This window comes from Canis aureus, chromosome 23 (assembly GCF_053574225.1).
Source record: "Canis aureus isolate CA01 chromosome 23, VMU_Caureus_v.1.0, whole genome shotgun sequence".
Lineage (NCBI taxonomy): Eukaryota > Metazoa > Chordata > Mammalia > Carnivora > Canidae > Canis > Canis aureus.
Window position 1 is genome coordinate 35,556,703 of NC_135633.1, and position 23,230 is coordinate 35,579,932.

Consider the following 23,230-nt stretch of genomic DNA (forward strand, 5'->3'; position numbering starts at 1 on the left):
CTACATAACATCCAGTTCCAAATAATCAGGCTTCCCCCACCCCCCAACAGCCCATTACTCTTCCAAAGTAGTTATGTTAATTATGTGTTCACAATCCCCATCCAATTTAACGGTCAATATATTTAATGAACATATTATCTTCTTGGTGAGGCATTTTTGTGCAACATTTGAATGTGACTATATTTGCAGTGTGAAAAGACATAATACAATCTGACAGGTTTTCCCAAATGAGTTGCAGAGAAATGACAGGGGGAAAGGGACGAGGGTTTTTTTCCGTAAAGAGGGTGACCCTGGTCAATCCTGAGTGGAGACAGCTGTGAATTATAATGGGCTCCTCTGAGAATTGTCAGATTTAAACTCAACTGATGATACAGTAGCTCAGGGAATACTTCCTGGTGCTTTGCAAGTGTTGTGGGCAGTTTGCTTCCCTGCATGATGTAAGATCATTTTCTCTCCCTAAATCTTTCCTTTAAGCATAGGTGACTTGAAATAGCATAAAGAGTATTTGTTTTATAGTCAGATATGTCTGACTTCACATTCTGATGTGAATCAGGACAATCTGGCAGTTCTTTAAAAAAATTTTGCATGTTACTTAACTTTTCTAATTTGGGTTTTTTAATATTAAATGGATTATAATGTTTTCTCTAATAGAGGTTACTGTAAAATTGAATAAATGCAGTGTGTGTGTATTCTTTAAAATTTTATTTTTAACAATCTCTGCACTCAGTGGGGGCTCGAACCTGCAATCCTGAGATCGATCAAGTCACATGCTCTACTCACTGAGCCAGCCAGGCACCCCCATTTCTTTGATTTTCATATATACATATATACACACACACTTAACAAAACCCTTAGTGTTTAGGAATATTTGAGGCCAAATTATTTTATTTATTTATTTTTTAGATGTTATTTATTCCTGAGAGATGCATTGAGAGTGGCAGAGACATAGGCAGAGAGAGAAGCAGAATCCCCACAGGGAGCTTGATGCAGGGCTCAAATCTGGGATCACCACCTGAGTCAAAGGTAGACGCTCAACCGCTGAGCCACCCAGGTGCCCCTAGAGGCCAAATTCTTTACTTACCACTAACTTCCTTTCTTTTTAATCCATTCATCCCCCTAAATTACTTCTTTCTTTTATATTGGACATTTACTGGGTCATTCCGCTTCCAAAAGCCTTCTCAAATTGGTTTCATCATCTCCATTCTTCCTGGAAATGCCTTAGTTCAGTATATTATTTTATTTTGCTTAGATTATTGCAACAACTTTTTAATTTATACCCTACTCTCCAGTCTCACTACTTTTGTTTTCTTTTTTTAAAGATTTATTTATTTGATAGAGAGAGAGAGAGGCAGAGACACAGGAGGAGGGAGAAACAGGCTCCATGCCGGGAGCCCGACGTGGGACTCGATCTCGATCTCGGGACTCCAGGATCGCGCCCTGGGCCAAAGGCCGGCGCTAAACCGCTGAGCCACCCAGGGATCCCCGCTACTTTTGTTTTCAATCTTGCTACTTCTAATCCATCTTCCACACTGTGTAGAGTTTCTCAAAACACAGTTCTGATTATGAGTCAACTTTTCCTGCCTAAATACTTTTGTTTTTTAGGGAACATTTTTTTAAGATTTTATTTTTTTAAGTAATCTTTCCTTTCAAGGTGGAGCTCAATTTTGGACCCTGAGATCAAGAGTGGCATGCTCAACTGCCTGAGCCAGCCAGGTGCACCTTGCCTAAATACTTTTAATGTCCAATCTTTATTGCACAGATCTTGTCTCCTTCAACTTTTATCTTTGATGTCAAACAAAGATGTTTTTGCTTGGTTTGGCTTTTTTAGATTTATCTACTTATTTAGATTTATTTATCTATCTATTTATTTATGAGAGAGAATAAGAGAGTGTAGGAGTCTGGTACTGTGTTATATCTCAAAACAGTCCTATGAGATGGCATTGTTTATCTCTTGTGGAGGGGTAAACTGATGATTGATGAGAATATCTGATTGAAGCCTGTGTCACTAGGAAGGAAGTAGGGATATAAGCATAGATTTACTTGGCACTAGCAACCTGCAGCCTTCCTTGAGAATACCTCATATGTGAAAAATACCCCCATTGGATTCTTTAAGATTTATTTATTTATTTATTTATTTATTTATTTATTTATTTATTTATTCATAAGAGACACACAGGGAGAGGCAGAGACACTGGCGAAGGGAGAAGCAGGCTCTTCACAAGGAGCCTGATGCAGGACTCGATCCCAGGACTCTGAGATCACAGCCTGAGCCAAAGGCAGACACTCAACCACTGAGCCACCCAGGTGCCCCCTACATTGGATTCTGAGTATTACCCTGCATATCTATGCTCTTTCCCACTAGACTGGGAGACTTCCTGAAAGCAAGAGCCATTCATTGCTTTAACATCAGCCACTATCACAAAATGCGCATGTTAAGAACTCAATAAAAGTTTATTGATGTAAATCATTTTCTTTAAGCAACCAGATATTATGGAGATGTAAATTCTTTTCTGAAAGGTAGACTATTTTGATTTGTGTGTTCTTCATGCCAAGCAATTTAAGAAGGAAAAAATGAGATGGTGATGGTCAACACTGCAACCACAGAATTAAAGAGCAAGCTGGGTTTTTTGATGTTTGTTTTCCAGTGCGTAAGAGGATAATTCAAAACATTCTAAAAACATGTGCTTGTCTACATAGCTGACAGGGGCAAGTGAAAGACTAACCCTGTGGTTTATCCTGTGAAACATTTTACTCAGTGCCTCTTGTTTCTAGCTCCATTTAGACTGCTCAGAGCAGGAGTTGCCCCCAGCCTTTGTGCCTGGAGGATTGTCACATGTCAGTGAAGAAGCCTGTGTCCCCACCAACTGTAGTGACCTGCCTCTGAGATGTGCAAACACTGCACTCAGGGCAAAACTTCCAGCCTCAGGGGAACTCTGGTATTTAGAGACTTTCCATAACAATCAGCAATGCCTAAAAGGCATTTATTTCTTGAAAGCCAAACTCGAAGTTATTGAAAACTTTACAAAATAGTGCTTAAACCAACACTTCATTTCCTGAATCTATAAGAAAGATTTCTTACAGAAATCTTCTGTTGGTCTCCCCTGACTTTCCACCTTATCTGGAAGTATGAGTCAACCAATGGAGAACAAGGGATGAGTCCATCATTTGGGATTTAAACTTGGGCTTGTCAACTTAAAATCTCAGAGAATCCTTTCCCAGCATCACCTGGGGAAAGTAGAAAGGTATAATGAAAATAGCCCAGACTGGGATCCCTGGGTGGCGCAGTGGTTTAGCGCCTGCCTTTGGCCCAGGGCGCTGGGATCCCTGGGTGGCGCAGTGGTTTAGCGCCTGCCTTTGGCCCAGGGCGCGATCCTGGAGACCCGGGATCGAATCCCACGTCAGGCTCCCGGTGCATGGAGCCTGCTTCTCCCTCTGCCTGTGTCTCTGCCTCTCTCTCTCTCTCTCAGTGACTATCATAAATAAATAAAAATTAAAAAAAAAAAAAAATAGCCCAGACTGGGGTGCCTGAGTGGCTCAGCTAGTTAAATGTCTGACTCTTGCTTTCAGCTCAGGTCGTGACCTCAGGGTCCTGGGACGGAGACCTTAGTCATGTTTGTCCCTCTCCTTCTGCCTCTCCCCCCCCCCCCCCCCCCCCCCCCCGCTCGCTTCTCTCTCTCTTTTTTTTTTTAAAAAAAGCACAGACTGTAAGTACCCTGACCAGACTTTGAAACTAGATTCTGTCAACAACTGATCATGTGACCTTGGGCAAATTACTTAACTTCTTCGAAGTTCTGTATCCTCATTTTGCAGTGTTGTGGTGAGAATTTGATAGATTGTCATCAGCACAGTTCCAAGCACACAGTAGATTGTCAATAAATCTTGTTGACCAAAATAAGTGAATAACATACTTAAGATGGCTAGCCTATGGAAGAGTTTAATAAATATTAATTCCTTTCCCACTCTCCACCTTCTCACTTTCAGTTCAGTCTATGTCCTTAGGAGCATTTTCCCCCTTCAAGGTTCCTCCTAAAGATCACCAAACACCTATTTTTAACCAGGAAAAAATTAATTAAGGCAGAAACAGAGCTTGCAGTGGAAATGTATTCACTTTAGCTTCCAGGCCCCCAAGGGATGGCCTTGTTTTTCTATTTGTTTGGTCAAAAATAAGTCTGTCTAATGGGGTTTTACAGAGAACATTTTAGATTTCAATTTTTGAAACTATCATTAGTGTTTCAGAATAAATTAGAGACCACCAACAGAAAGCAGCCATTGCCAAATTGTGCATTAGAATCTCCTTATACTTTTACTATATGAACATACCATGGATCAGTAATTGAGCACATAGCTTAACCTCTGACCAATGTATATTAGAATCCAAACTCTTGCCACTTATTTTTTTGTGTGTGAACTTGGGCACTTTACTTAACCAGCCTGAGCCTCAATGTGCTTCCCTATGAAATGTGGTCAAAAAACAGCACCCATCAAAAAAAATAAAAAATAAAAAATAAATTTAAAAAAGTGCCCACCTCATGGGTTTGGCAAGGGTTGAATAAAATAATTACCACACTTACCAGGATGCGTGGAACAGGGTTCACTCTCAACAGAATGTAGCTATTACTATCATCTGCTTTACTAGAACCCCAAAGGTAGTGGGCTTTATTGCCTCTGTTTTACAGACAAGGAAACAGAGTCTTAGATGAAGACTCTAAAACTATTTAGCACATTGCCAGGCAAATAGTGAAAGCTCAAAATACGTGACCTTAAAAAAAGAGTCAAATCAATGGTGTCCAACCAGGCACCGACCCTTTATTATACTTTGCATGCATTTTGTGTAGGAAGAGGAAATTTGAAATTACCTATTAACTTTTCTGTCTACTTCTATGTGCTGGGAGGGTATGGCCAGGGTCCTATACAGCCAATATATATACACACTGTAGGTGCTCAGTAAATATTTTGTTACTCAAAGAAATGTTAAGGGTGAGCATGCAGGGACTCTGTTCTGGATCTTCCTTGTCAGGAGCTATACCAAACCCCATTCCTTCCCCAGTCCCTCTCTTTTTGTTGTGACTTTCTCCTTCATCTTGAGGCTTCCCTGTGGGGAGCCTGATATGGGGCTCAATCGGAGGACCCAGAGATCACGCCCTGAGCCAAAGACAGCCGCTTAACCACTGAGCCACCCTGGCATCCCTCACCTGAAGTTTAAAAAGTGAGCCATTCACTGGGGTGCCTGGGTGGCTCAGTTGGTTAAGCATCTGATTCTTGATTGCCATTCAGGTTGTATCTCAGGGTAGTGAGATTGAGCCTCATGCTGGGGCGTGGAGCCAGTTTAGGAATCTCTCTGCGCCCCCTTCACTCCGCTCACTCTCTCTCTCTCTCTCTCTTAAACAAGTGAGCCATTCACATGTAATTGAGAAACTGTGGTAGAGTCTTTATTAAATGTAGCTTCTTGAAAGACTGTAACATTTTTGGAGAAAGCAGGACTGTTGTTTTGGAAAAGAACATGTTTAAACCTGAATAAATCAACAGTTAAGCTTTGAAGACTTTAAACAAATATTTTTGACTTACAGCAGAAATATAAACATGATCCTAAAACTATTCACAAATGATTGTTCTTCATCAACTAGTAAAATAAAGTCTAAATTTGAGAGTCCTTTTGGGAAATATAGTTTGTTCTTTTCTTATACCTTTAACAGAACAAATAGGTAGGAAAGAAATTTGAAAATTTGAAAATGAAAAATCTTTAAAAAAAAAAGAAAAGAAAATTTGAAAATGAAAGCATGTCTGCCTGTCACTTTGTGCATTTCAAAGATAAGAACAACAGTCTAGAAAGAGGAATGTGAAAGTATGTAATATAAAGTATATGCAATAATAATGAAGTACAGAATGCTAGAAATCTGGCCAAAACAATTACTAGTATGTGAGGTTGAGCAAGTCTCACACACACACACACATCGTATATATAAACATACAAGATGGTAGTGTAAACTGCTTAGCACAATGATGAATGGTACACAGAATGTGCTCAGTAAATTGTAGTTCATATTACCAGAGAAAGAAGAATCAGAGTCAGAGGCAAATCCCGTGTAATAAGTTCTCATATTCAAGGGCTCAAGTCTTCAGAAGATGGGCCCCAGCAACTTTATTGGTATGTTTGCAAGGGATTACTGAGAAGACAGGCGGTTGTGATGTGAGCAAAGTGTGAGATTTAGGATTAGAAGAACCTACACCCCAAGTTCCAGCCCTAACTGACATTTCTAAGCAGTGTGCACTTGGACTAATCACCTACCATCTCTGAGATCTGGATTCTCCATCTGAAAATAATTCCCAGGATTTTTCTAAGTAACAAGAGAAATACGTGGGTTATAGCCCTTCATAAATCGTGAAGTACTGTTAAAAACACTAGCCCCGGGACGCCTGGGTGGCTCAGCAGTTTAGTGCCTGCCTTTGGCCCAGGGCGTGATCCCGGAGTCCGGGGATCGAGTCCCATGTCGGGCTCCCTGCATGGAACCTGCTTCTCCCTCTGCCTGTGTCTCTGCCTCTCTCTCTCTCTGTGTCTCTCATGAATAAATAAATAAAATCTTAAAAAAAAAAAAAATAACAAAACACTAGCCCTTTTTCGCTGGTCCTTTACTAGTTGTGCCCTAAGGATACAGCGCTGTAAGTGAGGCGCCAGATTTCCCAGCAGATGGGCTGTAGACATCTGATAACCTTCCAGCCACTCAGTATCAGAGGCTGAGGCACTGACATTTCAGGGTGGAGGAGGACAGGAAGGAGAACTCTGGCCCAAGGAAGGGGCTAGGTCAGCTTTCCCAGGTCTGTCAAGGAAGGAATCCTTCACCAACTTTCATTCTCATTAGGAAAGCTCACCTAACACTTTCAACTGTGTCACAGAAGAAATTCCTCTCCCAAAGAATCGGGGGACTTAGGACAAAAGAGGAGGCTGGAGGGGGAATGCTCCTGCTCAGCACTTTCTTCTCACAAGATATTCCTGAGAACAGACTTCTTCATGTTCACGTCTGGGCAAACAATTGGCATGTTTCATGAGCTCTTCCTTATAGCAGCAGTGTGGTGCCATGGAAAGAGCTTCAGAGTGACTCAAGGCTTGGCTCAAAACCCCTGTCCTTTAATTAATGTGTGACCTTCAACTGATCACTACTTCCTTTGAACTATGGCGACCTTTCTAAGCTAACTAGGGAAAGCTCTGAAAATAGAGGAGACATCATTTCTTAGTTCATGCTGTTGCTCTTAGAAGCCACACTTTTGATTCCCCATTATATTCCATCTTGAATTGGTCTTCAAATGTTTTTTCCTGAGTTATTCTAGTCTCTCCTATCGTTTTAAGCTACAGCACTATCTTCTTCATCAGGTAAATTAGTGCCAAGGCCTGAATCCAGCACATAAGTTCTGAATACATGCTTGTTAAGTGACTGACTCTAGGAATGAATTTAAAATTCATTGTAAGCTCCTGAGTGAAGCCCTCAAAGTACCCAGTGCATCACAAAGCAAATGCTTAAGAAACAAGAATTGGTTAATTCATCAATTCAGCATTTATCATCTCTTCCTCCCACTTGATTTGTATCTTCTTTTCTTGGGGAAGTTGACATTTCCTGCCATGTTTTCCATTTTCCAAATGTCACCAACCTCTAGTACAAATTTCCATATTCCTGGAGGTTTCTGGAATCTCCCCTTATAGGTAGGATTTCCAGATTTAGCAAATAAAAATAAAGGACACTAAGTTAAATCTGAATTCCAGATAAAAAATACTTTTTTAGAAAAAACTAACTCCCCTGTAAGCCTTTGGTCATACTTGTACTAAAACTTTTTTCACTGTTTATCTGAAATTCAAACATAACCGAGGTCTGTATTTTATCTGGTAACCCTTCTTCAAGGGTCTTACCATAAGCAATGATACCAACATGAATGTTGTCATTTCTCAAAATGATACCTTTGAGGCTCTGTGCTCATTAATTAGTCGGTCCCCAAACATCCCTAAGGAGACAGAAAGCTGCTTTATCTTCCTTTAGGCACCGGTCTTGCTCATAGTCAAGAGAATCAAATGCCTCAGTTTCCTGCTTGATATCAAGCTTCCTTCATTCCACCAGCAAGCTGCTCTCTCTCATCTCAGCCACTGGATGGGTGCTTGTGGATATGCCATCAGCACCCAGAAATTACAGCCTCTATCCTTTGTGTGTCTCCTAGTGTAACAAATCACTAAGTCCTCAGTTTGTTCTTATTGCTGTTCTTTTTGTTGTTGTTGTTGTTTTCCCTACAGAAACATTTCCTGGCCCTGCCTCTTCCATTTCACTTCTCTAGCCATATGTGCCAATATAGTATGTCATCACCTGGGGCCTGGATTACAGCAACAGTGTCTCAGCTCTTCTGGTTCCCTGTATCCATGCAACTTCCTGCAAATTTGTGCTTATTTACTGTCTTTTTCCCACCTGGGATTCACTTTTGGGAGAAGCTGGCATAAACCTTCATTTTTTGTTTACCAAATCAATACCAGCCTCCACAACCCAGCCTTCAAGGCCCCAACCCTCTATGGTTTCCTTTCCTGTCTGCCTTCCATAGACTGATGCAATCCAATTTCCATTTGCCAATCCCTGGGCCTCATCCCTGTTCCTGGCCAAGTCAGCCCTATCTTTGCATTTGCCCTGAGTCCCTAAATCCCTTCCTCCTCCTCTTCTGGGTCAGTCCAAGTCCCTTGCCTCCTTCAAAACCCAACCCAGGGGATCCCTGGGTGGTTCACCGGTTTAGGGCCTGTCTTCAGCCCAGGGCATGATCCTGGAGTCCTGGGATTGAGTCCGGCATCCGGCTCCCTGCGTGGAGCCTGCTGCTCCCTCTGCCTGTGTCTCTGCCTCACTCTCTCAGTCTGTGTCTCTCACGAATAAAAAATAAAATCTTTAAAAAAAACAAAAACAAAAACAAAACCCAACCCATTAGAAGACAACCCAGCCCCATTAAAGACAACACAGCCAACCGTGGGGTAGAGAAAGCCTTTCCAAGGGGGAAGAAAGCAAAAGAGGAAAACACAAATTGTTCAATAGATTTGATTATACAAAAATGAAAAGCTTCTTTATGTCAAAATGTCCTATAAACAAAACAAGAGAAATTAGGGAAAATGCTACATATAATAAAATTAATATTCTTATTTATCTTTTATTTATTTTTAAAAATATTTTATTTATTTATTCATGAGAGAGAGAGAGAGAGAGACATAGGCAGAGACATAGGCAGAGGAAGAAACAGGCTCCATGCAGGGAGTCCAATGTGAGACTTGATCCTGGGACTCCAGGATCACACACTAAACCGAAGGTAGACGTTCAACCGCTGAGCCACCCGGCGTCCCTAAAATTAAAACTCTTAATATAATTTTACAAATCAGTAAGAAACAGGCATTCCAAAAGAAAATGAAGAATAGATATTAGTGTATAGCACATGGACACAAAATAGAAGAGGCCAGAAACATAGAAAGCCATAAAACCTCAGTAGTATTAGAGAAATGCAAATTAGAATAACAATGAGCTTCCTTTCCCTTTATCAAATGGGCATTTAAAAAAAAGATTTTATTTATTTATTTGAGAGAGAGAGAGAGCAGGATGCCTGGGTAGCTCAGTGGTTGAGTGTCTGCCTTCAGCTCAGGGTGTGAACCTGGAGTCCCCAGACCGAGTCCCACACTGGGCTCCTGGCATGGAGCTTGCTTCTCCCTCTGCCTATATTTGCCTCTCTCTCTCTGTTTCTCATGAATAAATAAATAAAATCTTAAAAGAGAGAGAGAGAGAGAGAAAGATTGAGCGAGCAAGAGAGCACAAACAGGGGGAGGGGCAGAGGGAGAGAGAGAAGCAGGCTCCCCTCTGAGCAGGGAGCCCAATGCAGGGCTGGATTCCAGGACCCTTGAGATCATGACCTGAGCCAAAGGCAGACCACACAGGAACCCTTCAAATGGGCATTTTAAAAAAAGACCATAGTCAATGCTGTTATGAGTGCAGGAACAGGATCTTCCACACATGCTTTAGCAGGATGTTTCTTATACTTTTTAAAATAGCGTAGATTTGAAAAATCTTATTACCTTCTTACTGTATAAAAAGTGTTTTCCAGTTTTCTACAACAAATATGGATCCTTTTTACAATTAACAATATAGACAAATGCATTTTTTAAAATCCTGTAAAAATTAAAGATAGATGAGGAGAGAAGAGAAGGAAAGTACTTTATCTTAACTCATAGACCTGGTTTAGGAATCCAGGATTGCCACTAACTAGCTGTGACTAACCTCTCAAGCCCAGAGACTTAGGCTCGTAGGGCTGCAAAGATCAAAACAGAAAAAAAAAAAGTATGTAACTTGTTACCATAGATCTCATGTTTTATAAACATTTAAAAAATGGTGGTATTTGTGTTATTCTTCTGTTGTATCCTCAGCAGACAGTTGCAATATTCTGCATATAGTAGGTGCTAAATTAAAAAATCTGCTGATGGTCTGAACTTTTTAATATGCACCCTTAATAGTCTTCTCTACTGACCTCATTCTCTTTTTCTCTTCTTCCTTCCTCTTGCCTATTCCACATCTGTTCTCTCCATTTTTCTCCTTCTCATTAAACTCTTTGTCTTATGGAACAATCTTTCGTAAGCGTCTGAACAGCATTTTTCAAAGCCCAACTCCAAAAGCCACTGATTTGTCAGCCTACCTGAAGGTCAGCAGCACTGACAATAGGTCCCAGTCTTCTCTTCACTCTTGTTCTTGTTTTATTATACCTGGCTTGAAACTCATCTGTCCTTGGAATGTTTCCTATGCATGACTGCACCTGAGTCTGTTCACATGGGTGCTTCCTGATAGCCTGTGATATGCTTGTCTGTTGGTCTTTTCTTTCCTCCAGGCAGGAGCTCATTTTATGTTCCTTATGATCCTCCCTGTATGTTTGTGTTCATCAGTCATATAAATTAAGTTTATAATATTTATTAGTCAGAAATACCTTCCCTTATTTTCCTCTTCTTCTCTCTTTCATCCCTCCTACTCCTTTACTCTCCCCCTAACCCCTGCTGGAATATAATTATTATTCTTTTCTTTTTCTCTCACATAAATCTGTATTTACTTTAGGAAAGTAGGATGAATGACCACTTGACTATAGGTCCTTGCATTTTTTAAAGATTTATTTATTAATTTAAGGGAGGGGGAGAAAGGAAGAGCATGAGCAGGAGGGGCAGAAGAAAGAGGGAGAGGGAAAGAGAAACTCAAGAACACTCTGCACTGAGCACAGAACCTGACATGGGGCTTGATCTCACAACCCTGAGATCATGACCTAAGCCAAAACCAGGAATCAGACACTTACCCAACTGAGCCATGGAGGCACCCCAACTGTATGTCCTTGTATTTTTTCAGAAACATACGTTAAACACTTTAGAGCTACTGATAAGAGATAAACAACAGGAGAATGTAGCCATGTGACCAGCACAAGATCTTCTCTTCCATATCCTCGTAACTCTTGAGTTAGTGAGTATGGAATTTGTCATTAGACCAGATTTGAATCTGTTTCCAAAACTGTACTCTCTGAGCTTTAGCTTCTTTGACTGTAAAAAGGTGATAACATCTGTCTCGGAAGGTTGGAATTAAATGTGTGTAAAGCATAAGATACAATCTAAATCAGAGTAGATATAAGGGCATTCTCTAACAGAAAGGGAAATGTGAATTTCCTCTTCTCTTTCCCAGATTTATTCATTCTGTGGAGTTTTATAATTCAGTGAGGAAAAAAACCCCATTAAACATGATCAAAATAAACTTACCAAACACATAGCACTATGTGCTTCGGACTCAACTAACAGCACTTTGTAAATATTATCTCATTTAATTCTCATAACAGGTACTATTATAACCCCAATTTTATTTTATTTTTTAAGGATTTATTTATTTATTCACGAGACACACACACACAGAGACAGAGAGAGACAGGCAGAGGGAGAAGCAGGCTCCTCACAGGGAGCCCGATGCAGGATTAGATTCGGATTCCAGGATCACGACCTGAGCCGAAGGCAGGGGCCCAACCTCTGAGCCACCCAGGCTCCCTATAACCCCAATTTTAATGAGGAAACTGACATCCCTACTGTTTCACACTTAGTAAGAAGTGGAGCAGGCACTGTATGTAGTACCAGGGTTCAGGCTCATAACTGCTGTGTTCTACTTTTCTCACTTATGCCTCATACATAGTAGGAACCAAATATCTTCAAGTCTTTCCTTCTCATCTCTTTGACCAAAGTAAAGCAAATCACGACACACTCCCTTACCTATTCTTTGATCAAAACAGTTGGCTAAAATTCCAACTCAGTCTGGTACAAAGGAGCCAGGGGAAAACTGGGTTATCTTTTACTGTCAAGGGTCTAGTTCCCCCAGGGCTAGAGACTCTGTAATAATAAATACCCCAGAGTATGAAGAGGATGACGTTTAGAGTAAGTCTTTGGGACACCAAATTAGTAGCTCCACCTTAAAGCCTTGGTAGGGACCAAAGAGCATTTTGTTCTAGCTAGTCTGTGGCTCTATCCATGGATTTAATGACAACAGATAAAGACCAATTGTAAAAGCTCTGGTCTTCAATTGTGTTTAACTCTGATTCAGTGATGTTAACATCTCATCATATGGGTAGGTTTTGCTCTGTGTGCCACATTCAAGGATGTGGCTAGGAATATAGTTGACGCCTCTTATGTTGATATTTCTTATTGAAATCATTATGGACACTGATTTTTCTTTTTTTTTTTTTTTATAGAGAAAGTTTATTTATTCAAGGAGAAAGAGAGAGAGAGAGAGAGGGAAAGAGAGAGAGGCAGAGACACAGGCAGAAGGAGAAGCAGGCTCCATGCAGGGAGCCCAATGTGGGACTGGATCCCAGGTCTCCAGGATCACACCCTGGGCTGAAGGTGATGCTAAACCGCTGAGCCACCCAGGCTGCCTGACACTGACTTTTCTTGAAGTAAACAATGTGACCACTAGAAGTTCCACACATTTTATATTTTTAAGCAGAACCTCTATTTAAAAAGAAGTTCCAAAATGATTCCATTTCAAGGCATGTTTTTATTTATTTTTTTTCTAAGTTTTATTTATTTATGATAGTCACACAGAGAGAGAGAGAGAGAGAGAGAGGCAGAGACATAGGCAGAGGCAGAAGCAGGCTCCCTGCACTGGGAGCCCGACGTGGGATTCAATCCCGGGTCTCCAGGATCGTGCCCTGGGCCAAAGGCAGGTGCCAAACCGCTGCGCCACCCAGGGATCCCAAGGCATGGTTTTAACAAGAAAAAATTCTGGTTCCACAGTGAAGTTTGAGTACTTAGCATAAGAACAAATGGATTCTGGGTTGCCTGGGTGGCTCAGCAGTTGGGCGTCTGCCTTTGGCTCAGGGTGTGATCCTGGAGACCCGAGGTCGAGTCCCACGTGGGGCTCCCTACATGGAGCCTGCTTCTCCCTCTGCTTGTGTCTCTGCCTCTCTCTCTCTCTCTCTCTCTCTCTCTCTCTCTCTCTCTGTGTTTCTCATGAATAAATAAATAAAATCTTTTTTAAAAAATTATATATTACCTACTTAGACTTGTGGTGATAATTTTGACTGGGTTTAGGGTAAATTTATCTTAACTTAGCAAATATTTCTTCTGTGAGACTAATTCACAATGTGGGGTTCCTGGGTATTTAAAGGGTTTGTGAAAGTGGTAACTTCAGTTTGTAATGGTCAACTCAGTGGGACAGATAAGCTTTGATGGGCCATGACAGACGGTCTTAACTATTTAAAAATAATGAAACAAGTAATTATTGTGAATTAATGTAGTTTGGTTGACAATATTTTTCAAAATCTAGGATCCATTATGGCAGGGGGTGAGGTCTATGTGTACAAAAAAAAGAAAAATTCCTTAATGGTGAAAAGTTTGGGAATTACAGTCCCAGGGTATAAGTTAATAAAATTGGCAAGACCTCAGACGATGTTCAAAATATAGTATAGTCTTATGTATATTACCAAAAAAAAAAATGGATGGAAATAACTGTAATGTAACAGTGGTTCTTTTTAATTTGTAGCCTATGGGTAATTCATCATTTTCTTCTTTTCTGTTTTTCAAAATTGAATTTAATGAGTATGCATTAATTTAAAATTGTAGCTACATATAATTTTTGTAATTAAAAAGTTAGACCATGATTGCTAAGCAAGTACTTTAGAAAATACTATACACATTTTAGAAAATAATCTATACACATTATGCACTATTCTTATCTGTTTCCTTTAATCAAGGGACTTAAACCTCTAGCTTTCTCCTATTTCATCTAGTTCAGACCTAATTCCTCATTTCATGCCTTTTTTTTTTTCTTTAAAGATTTTATTTATTTATTTATTCATGACAGTCACACAGAGAGAGAGAGAGGCAGAGACACAGGCAGAGGGAGAAGCAGGCTCCATGCAGGGAGCCCGACGTGGGATCCGATCCCAGGTCTCCAGGATCGCGCCCCGGGCCAAAGGCAGGCACTAAACCGCTGCGCCACCCAGGGATCCCTCATTTCATGCCTTTAATGATGGATGTTTCTGTATCAATTAGGAAGGATGCTGGGTTTGAGGTTGGTGTTGAGCTTTGATGAAAGCTGCGAGGCCTTCTGGCCAAGGACCTGTGATTTCATATTGTTGGAGCCTTCGCTGTATCCTGAGGGTTGTAGCTTTCTATAAATTTGCTGTGGCCAAACCAAGAAAGAAGGCATACACAGATTTCTACAGAGATTATGATTCCATAAAAGATTTTGGGGAGATGACAGCTGATATCGTTCAGAGTGCAAAGTGATGTTAGAATGTAAAAAATTTCTTTGAGTTCTGTGGAAGCTTGTACAACTGTGTTCCTGAACTATGAAACATGAATACTGGGTTATGGAATAGTTTCTCTTGATAAATAAACAACTAACAATAACAACAAAACAGTTAATGGTGGAATAACCAATTGGGACCTGAGTCAAAGTTGCCAACGCTTGCAACTTTCAGAAAAGAACGTCAAATCTGTCAATCAATTGGGAGTAATCTAAAAGGGGATAGGCCAAAAGTGTACCTCAAGAAGCCTCAAGAAGTAACTCTAAGTTTGCTTCAGTATCCAAGAGAATAAGTCCATTAAGCCTCCAAACTCTGTGCTGGAACATAGCCAAAAGCTATTTTTCCAGGACACAGCCTGGAAGATTTCTTTTTAGATTATATTTACTTATTTGAGAGAAAAAGAGAGAGCAAGAGAGCACAGAGGCAGAGGGAGAGAGAGAAGCAGACGCCCTGCTGAGGGGCCAGCGCCAGGCTCAATCCCAGGACCCATGACCTAGGCCAAGGCAGATGCTTAACCAAGCCACCCAGGCACCCCTGATAGATTTATTTTTAACAAAAATAAAGTACTGGTTTTCTTTTCCTATTTAAAAAAGCAATACATCGTCAATGTAGAAAAATTACGAAAAGAAAACAAAGCTATAAAGCAAAATAATTTTTTAAAAAGTCACCCCAGAGAAACTTTTTTTCTTTCTGGGAATGCTCTTTTAAAATATAGATTCTAAAAAAATAAATAAATAAATAAAATAAAATAAAATAAAATATAGATTCTAAGATTTTATTCTCAACCAACTGAATCAAAATATCTGGGATAGGACCTAGAAAACTGCATTTTTTAAACCAATTTGCCAGGTGAACCACTGTCCTAGTGATGACTAGTTAACATGTGGCCCACCTTGGACAGAGCAGCTAGCTGTATTGAACTCAAGATAAATTAACTGCAAAACATACACTGAGCTTTCCAATGAATTATCTTGCTATATAAGGTAATTTAACCTTACGTTCCCTTATTGTGTGTGTCATTTAGATTTATTAGGTTCTTTTTAGATATTCTGGCTCAATATACTGTGGAAGCCATCTGAATAAAAAAATTGAGATATCTGATACAAGATTCTATTAGTAGTAGTAGTACCACCACCTCCACCACTTCTACTACTACTATTTTTAATTTGAAAAGTCTTACAGTAGTAGAAAAATAAGTAATGCTACTTTTATTGAAAAGAATGAAGTTGAAACAATCCTGGCAAATTTTGGACAAATAGCTTTTAACACTATGAAATATGTTGAAGTGTCCTTAGATAGGGAAAGGTCATAGGGTGAAGCTAATATCAAGGATAAAGCGAGCACCTAAATACCACTAAAATAAAATGAAAAACACTATAAATATCAAAAGAGAAACACAAGACGTATGAAAAGATGCTACACATCATATGTCATCAGGCAAATGCAGGTTAAAACAACAATGAGATTCCACTACACACATATTAGAGTGACCAAAATCCAGAACATTGACAACACTAAATGCTGGTGAGAATGTGGAACAAGAGGAACTCCTTTCATTGCTGATGGGAAAGCAAAATGGTACGGCCACTTTCAAAGACAGTTTGGCAGTTTCTTAAAAACTAAACATAATATGGGGCACCTGGGTGGCTCAGTTGGGTAAGCATCTGATTCTTGATTTTGGCTCAGGCTCATGTCATGTGTGATCTCAGGGTCATGAGACTGAGACCCAAGTTAGGCCATACGCTGGGTGTGGAGCCTGCCTATGATTCTGTCTCACCACACTCAATCTCTCTTGTTCTCTCTCTCTCTAAAAAAACAAAACAAAACAAAACAAAAAGAACCCAAACAAACAAACAAAGAAAAAACTAAATGTTCTCTTCTTACCATAGAATCCAGCAATCATACTCTTGGTATGTACTCAAAGGAGTTGAAAACTTAGGTCCTCACAAAAACCCACACATGGATTTTTATAACAGCTATATTCATAATTGCCAAAGCTTAGAAGCAACCAAAATGTCCTTCAGTAGGTGAATGGATAAATAATTTGTGGTACAGCTAGACAGTGGAATGTTATTCACAGCTAAAAAAAAGTGAACTATCAAGCCATGAAGAGATACGGAGGAAACCTAAGTGCATATTACTATGTAAAAGAAGCCAGTCTGAAAAGGCTACATACTGTATGACTCCAACTATATGATTTTGGGAAAGGCAAAAATAAAAAGATCACTTGTTGCCTGGGGTGAAGGCGGCAGGAGGGATGTGTAGGTGGATCACAGAGGATATTGAGGACAGTGAAACTACTTTGATACTATAACGGCGGATACATGTCATTGTAAATCCAAACCCACAGTGTGTACTATACCAAGAGTGAAACCTAATGTTTACTTTGGATGGCCGAACTTTGGGCTTTGGATGACAATGATGTGTCAATGTAGTTCACCAACTCTAACAAATGTACTACTGTGGTGAAGGATTTTGATATGAGAAAGGCTATGCATATGTGGGGCTGGAGGTAAATAGGAAATCTCTGTACCGTCCTCTCAGTTTTGCTGTGAACCTAAAACTGCTCTAAAAATTAAAGTCTATTTTTAAAAATGAGAGAAACACAATAACATGATATTGGGCTTCAAAGAAGAAGGAATTCTGTTAATTATGCATTTATTCAGTCACTGGACATTTATTTTTTTAAGACTTTATTTGAGAGAGAGAGAGCATGAGAGAGTGAGAGAGCATGAGTGGAGAGGAAGGGTAGAGGGAGAGGGAGAAGCTGACTCCCCATAGAGCAGGGAGCCTGATGTGGGTCTTGATTCCAGAACCCTGGGATTATGAGCTGAGCTGAAGGCAGACGCTAAATCAAATAAGCCACACAGGTGCCCTCACTGAACATTTATTGAGTACCTATTATCTTCCAGGTATTGTGCTCATAAACAGAAGGAATGTCTGAAAGAATTTTTTAAATTGAGATATAATTGATATATAACAGTGGAAATTTTAATCTTATTATTAGTGTTTGCCAGTAATTTCTTCCAGAAATTCAAAGATTATCTGTGCAGACTTGGTAGGAAGTAGATGTGTTGTAATTAGAGAATTTTATGTCAGGGCAGCCTGGGTGGCTCAGAGGTTTGGCGCCGCCTTCAGCCCAGGGTGTGGTCCTGGGGTCCCGGAATCAAGTCCCACAATGGGCTCCCTGCATGGAGCCTGCTTCTCCCTCTGCCTGTGTCTCTGCCTCTCTCTCTGTCTCTCTCTCCATGTGTCTCTCATGAATAAATAAACAAAATCTTAAAAAAAAAAAAAGAATTTTATGTCAAATGATGGTTACATGAAGGATGGAGGAAAAAGAATGCTGCATTTCTTGAGTGCCTACTAAATGTTAAGCATTGTGATGCCAACTTTACAAACTTTGTCTCACTTAATCCTTATAAACTCCAAGGAGGTAGGTGTTTTTATCCCTTACAGATAAGGAAACAGTTTTAGGAGCTCAGTAACTTGCCTGAATCACACACGAAGTGGTTGGCATTGTATTGAGAATTCTAATTCTGTTTTGAATACATTCATACTGAAGTTTTTTTTTTTTAATTTTTTTAAAAATTTTTATTTATGATAGTCACACAGAGAGAGAGAGAGGCAGAGACATAGGCAGAGGGAGAAGCAGGCTCCATGCACCGGGAGCCCGACGTGGGATTCGATCCCGGGTCTCCAGGATCGCGCCCTGGGCCAAAGGCAGGCGCCAAACCGCTGCGCCACCCAGGGATCCCTCATACTGAAGTTTTAATGGAAATTTTCCTGTAGAAACAATGATTATGATCTCAGGATTTGTTTAAAAGTTTTTAGCCTTTTTAGAAATAGACTTCCCACAAAAACCAACCATGAGAGGAAACTCTCAGACATGCTTGATCTTTACATAACATCCAAGGTTTTTCTCCAGGATTTACAGTTACTCCGTATCTTGATGCTTATCTTTTTTTAAACACTTATTTGTTTTGGGATTCCTGGGTGGCTCAGCAGCTGAGTGCCTGCCTTTGGCCCAGGGCATGACCCTGGAGTCCTGGGATCGAGTCCCACATCGGGCTCCCTGCATGGAGCCTGCTTCTCTCTCTGCCTATGTCTCTGCCTCTCTCTTTCTCTCTGTGTGTGTCTTTCATGAATAAATAAATAAAATCTTTTTTTTTTTAAAGAGATTTCTTTATTTATTCTTAGAGAGAAAGCATGTGTCTGTGAAAGCATGAGGAAGGGGAGAGGAAGAGAGAATATCTCCAGCAGACTCCCTGCTGAGTGTGGGGCCTGAGTCTGGGCTCAATCCTAGGATCCTGAGGTCATGACCTGAACCAAAACTGAGTTGGACACTCAACCGACTGAACCAACCAGGCACTCCTTGGTGCTCATCTCATAATTAGATATTGTGCCTAGGTTGACTGCCCTGTTCCCAGAGTTTATTTATTGAATTGATCATCAGTGTCTTCATCAGAGAACATCAAGACAGTGACTGTTAAGCTTGAGGAAGTATTTATGTTTTCTGTTATGAGACCCCTAGAATTAAACTAGCCCAAACACAGAGACCAGATTCTACTTAATAGCAGATTAGGAAGAAAATGACAGGTGCCAAATGGATGATGACATTTGCTGTGTTTGAATTTGCATCACTATCCACGAACTGTATTTCAGACCTTGTGACTTTTTATGAAGTTTGGACTAATCCTACTCAGAACAGAAATAGACTGAAGAGGGAGCATGCCCTATGAGGATAGTTTCTTTCTTTTTTTTAAGATTTTATTTGTTTATTCATGAGAGACACACAGAGAGAGGCAGAGACACAGACAGAGGGAGAAGCAGGCTCTCTGCAGGGAGCCTGATGCGGGACTGGATCCCAGGACCCCGGGATCATGAGTTGAGCCAAAGGCTCAACCACTGAGCCACTCAGGCATCCCATGAGGATAGTTTCTTAGTAAGAGAGGGTTTAGTGCTAGATGGAGAGGTTGGACATAATCCAATGAAGTGTTGTCAGTTGGAAAGGTATAACTTTCATCAGGAAGAGTCAAAATAGTATATTAGGCACAGGGTGAAGGCCTAAGGGTCATGAGAGAAAGCATAAAGAAGAAGAAGCCCTATGTGAGAGAAATAGGACTTAGCACAAAACTCAAGGTGGAAAGAGGAGTCTGGTGTTTCCAGACCTGTCCCTGTGGCTGAAACTGCCACTGCCTCTTGTACTTAATATTTCCTGTTTGACCCTAGATCCACCTTCAGTTTCCTTCCCCACTCTAACACCTAGGGCTTCAGTACCCTCCAGCTTTCAATTAAGGTGGCATAAGGTAGTCTCAGCATGAGAGTGGAGGGAGAGCAGCAAGAGAGGGCAGGGCATTTATTCCCTTGGCTTCCTCCTGGCAGAGCCACCTCTGACTGGCTGAGTCCCTCCACCAAGGCCACAGTTCCTTTCTAGGCAGTCAACTCTACCATTTCCTTTCTACTTCTCACTTTCTTTATCCCTTTGGATGTTGGGTGGGAAACATCACAGACAGGACTAGTCCCCGCTGTGCTTTGTAGGACCCTGATCTCCACATTTGAAAGAGCTGTACTCTGAAAACTATAAAACATTGAGGAAAGCAATTGAAGATAACACAAAGAAATGGAAAGATAGTACTTGCTCATGGATTGGGAGAACAAATAATGTTAACATGTCGATAGTACTCAAAGCAATCTGCAGATTTAATGCAATCCCTATCAAAATACCAGCATCATTTTTTCACAGAACTAGAACAAATAATTCTAAAATTTGCATGGAACCACAAAAGATCCCGAATAGCCAAAGCAATTTTTTAAATAATAAATTTATTTTTTATTGGTGTTCAATTTGCCAACATACAGAATAACACCCAGTGCTTATCCCGTCAAGTGCCCCCCCTCAGTGCCTGCCACCCAGTCACCCCCACCCCCCACCCTCCTCCCCTTCCACCATCCCTAGTTCATTTCCCAGAGTTAGGAGTCTTCATGTTCTGTCTCCCTTTCTGCCCTCTATTCCCTTTCATTATTATTTATATTCCCCAAATGAATGAGACCATATAATGTTTGTCCTTCTCTGATTGACTTATTTCACTCAGCATAATACCCTCCAGTTCCATCCACGTCGAAGCAAATGGTGGGTATTTGTCATTTCTAATGGCTGAGTAATATTCCATTGTATACATAGACCACATCTTCTTTATCCATTCATCTTTCTATGGACACCGAGACTCCTTCCACAGTTTGGCTATTGTGGACATTGCTGCTAGAAATATCGGGGTGCAGGTGTCCTGGCATTTCATTGCATCTGTACCTGTGGGGTAAATCCCCAGCAGTGCAATTGCTGGGTCATGGGGCAGATCTATTTTTAACTTGCCAAAGCAATTTTGAAAAAGAATAACAAAACTGGAGGTGTCACAATCTCAGATTTTATAATATACTACAAAGCTGTAGTATAATTAAAACAGTATGCTACTGGCACAAAAATAGCACATAGATAGATCAATGCAACAGAATAGAGAGCCCAGAAATAAAACTATGATGATACGGCCAACTAATCTTTGACAAAGGAGGCAAGAATATGCAATGGGAAAAAGATGATTTCAACAAATGATGTTGGGAAAACAGACAGCCACATGCAAAAGAATGAAAGTGGACCACTTTCTTACACCATACACAAAATAAACTCAAAATGGATTAAAGGACCTAAATATGATGCCTGAAACTATAATAATCCTAGAAGAGAGCACATGCAATAATTCCTCTGACATTGGCCTTAGCAACATTTTTCTAGATATGTCTACTGAGGCAAGGGAAACAAAAACAAAAACAAACTATAAGGGTGATATCAAAATTAAGAGCTTCTGCGCAGCAAAGGAAACAATCAACAAAACAAAAAGAAAATCTACTGAATGGGAGAAGATATTTGTAAATAATATATGTGATAAAGGGTTAGTATCCAACATATGTAAAGAATTTATACACCTCAACACTAAGAAAACAAATAATCAGTTAAAAACTGGGCAGAAGACATGAACAGACATTTTCCAAAGAAGACAACTAGATGGACATTAGACACATGAAAAGATGCTCAATATCATTCATCATCAGGAAAATGCAAATCAAAACCATAATGAGCTATCACCTCACAGCTGTCAGAATGGCTAAACTCAAAAACACAAGGAACAAGTGTGGTGAAAATGTGGAGAAAAGGGAACCCTTGTGCACCATTGGTGGGAATGCAAACTTTTGCAACCACTGTGGAAAACAGTATGGAGCTTCCTCAAAAAATGAAAAAAAATAGATATACTATATGATCCATTAATTCCACTACTGGGTATTTACACAAAGAAAATGAAAATACTAATTTGAAAAGATACATGCACCCTTATGTTTATTGCAGCCTTATTTACAATAGCTAAGATATGGAAACAACCCAAGTATCTATGGATAGTTGAATGGATAAAGAGATGTGATACCTCCCCCCCCCACAGGAATATTACTTACCAATAAAAAAGAATGAAATCTTGCTATTTTGAATAACACAGATTACAGATGGATCTAGAGGGTATAATGGTAAGTGAAATAAGTCAATCAGAAAAAGACAAATAACATACGATTTCACTCATATGTGGAATTTAAGAAACATATGGACAAAGAAAAAGGAGAAAAAAAACCCCAGAGTCTTAAATATAGAAAACAAACTGATGGTTGTCAGTGGGAGGTGGGTGGAGGGATGAGTGAAATAGGTGAAGGGGATTAAAAGAAAAAATCTCTTTGAAAATAAATCAGCCTTGACTTTGAGATTGTTTCCTGTTGGGATCTTGACTGTTAATACTTCCTAGTACTCATTTTTCCCTTCTTCAGAAGCAGAATGCTCATTTTCACCTGAGTTCATTGGTACTCAGTTAAAAAATATTTTTCAAGTTTTTTGTAGCTAGGTAGAACCACAAGTAAGTAGAAATGATATATTGTTCTTCATATATCTTTTGAAAAGGAAGAGGCCCACCCTTCTCTAATCTTCCATCCTGTTGCCTGGATGATGATGTGATTCCCGGAGCTCTAGGATCTATCTTGGAACATGACATGTACGGCCACACCCTAAGGGTGGAGGAATAGAGAATTAGAAGGGGCCTGAGTCTCTGACAACTTTGATAACTTGTCATAATGGCTGTAGATTGCCTTTTTCACCTAAGAAATGAATTCTATATTGTGTAAGTCTCTTATATTGGGTTTTTCTGGTACAGACAGCCAAATACTAAGTAGTATATTTCTGGAACTGAGATTTTATGCTATGGTATCTATTGTTTACATAAGCCTTATCATTCCCTAATCTATTATTTTTTATTTCCTACTTCCTCCTACTAGAATATAGGTTCCTTAAGGGCAGGAATTTTGCTTGTTTTGTTGTGTCCCCAGCCCCTGG

At 40.0% G+C, this 23,230-nt stretch overlaps 1 long non-coding RNA gene across 2 annotated transcripts in view; it reads left to right on the top strand.

Annotated features, from left to right (window-relative positions):
- Positions 1 to 2,690, top strand: part of LOC144294983 (uncharacterized) — a 30,166-nt gene extending 27,476 nt beyond the window's left edge. For both annotated transcript variants that reach the window (XR_013362324.1, XR_013362323.1), the window contains 2 exons: positions 904 to 1,023; positions 1,320 to 2,690. This is a non-coding gene — a long non-coding RNA (uncharacterized LOC144294983). The remainder of the gene's footprint in view (positions 1 to 903; positions 1,024 to 1,319) is intronic.
- Positions 2,691 to 23,230: the final 20,540 nt, after the last annotated feature.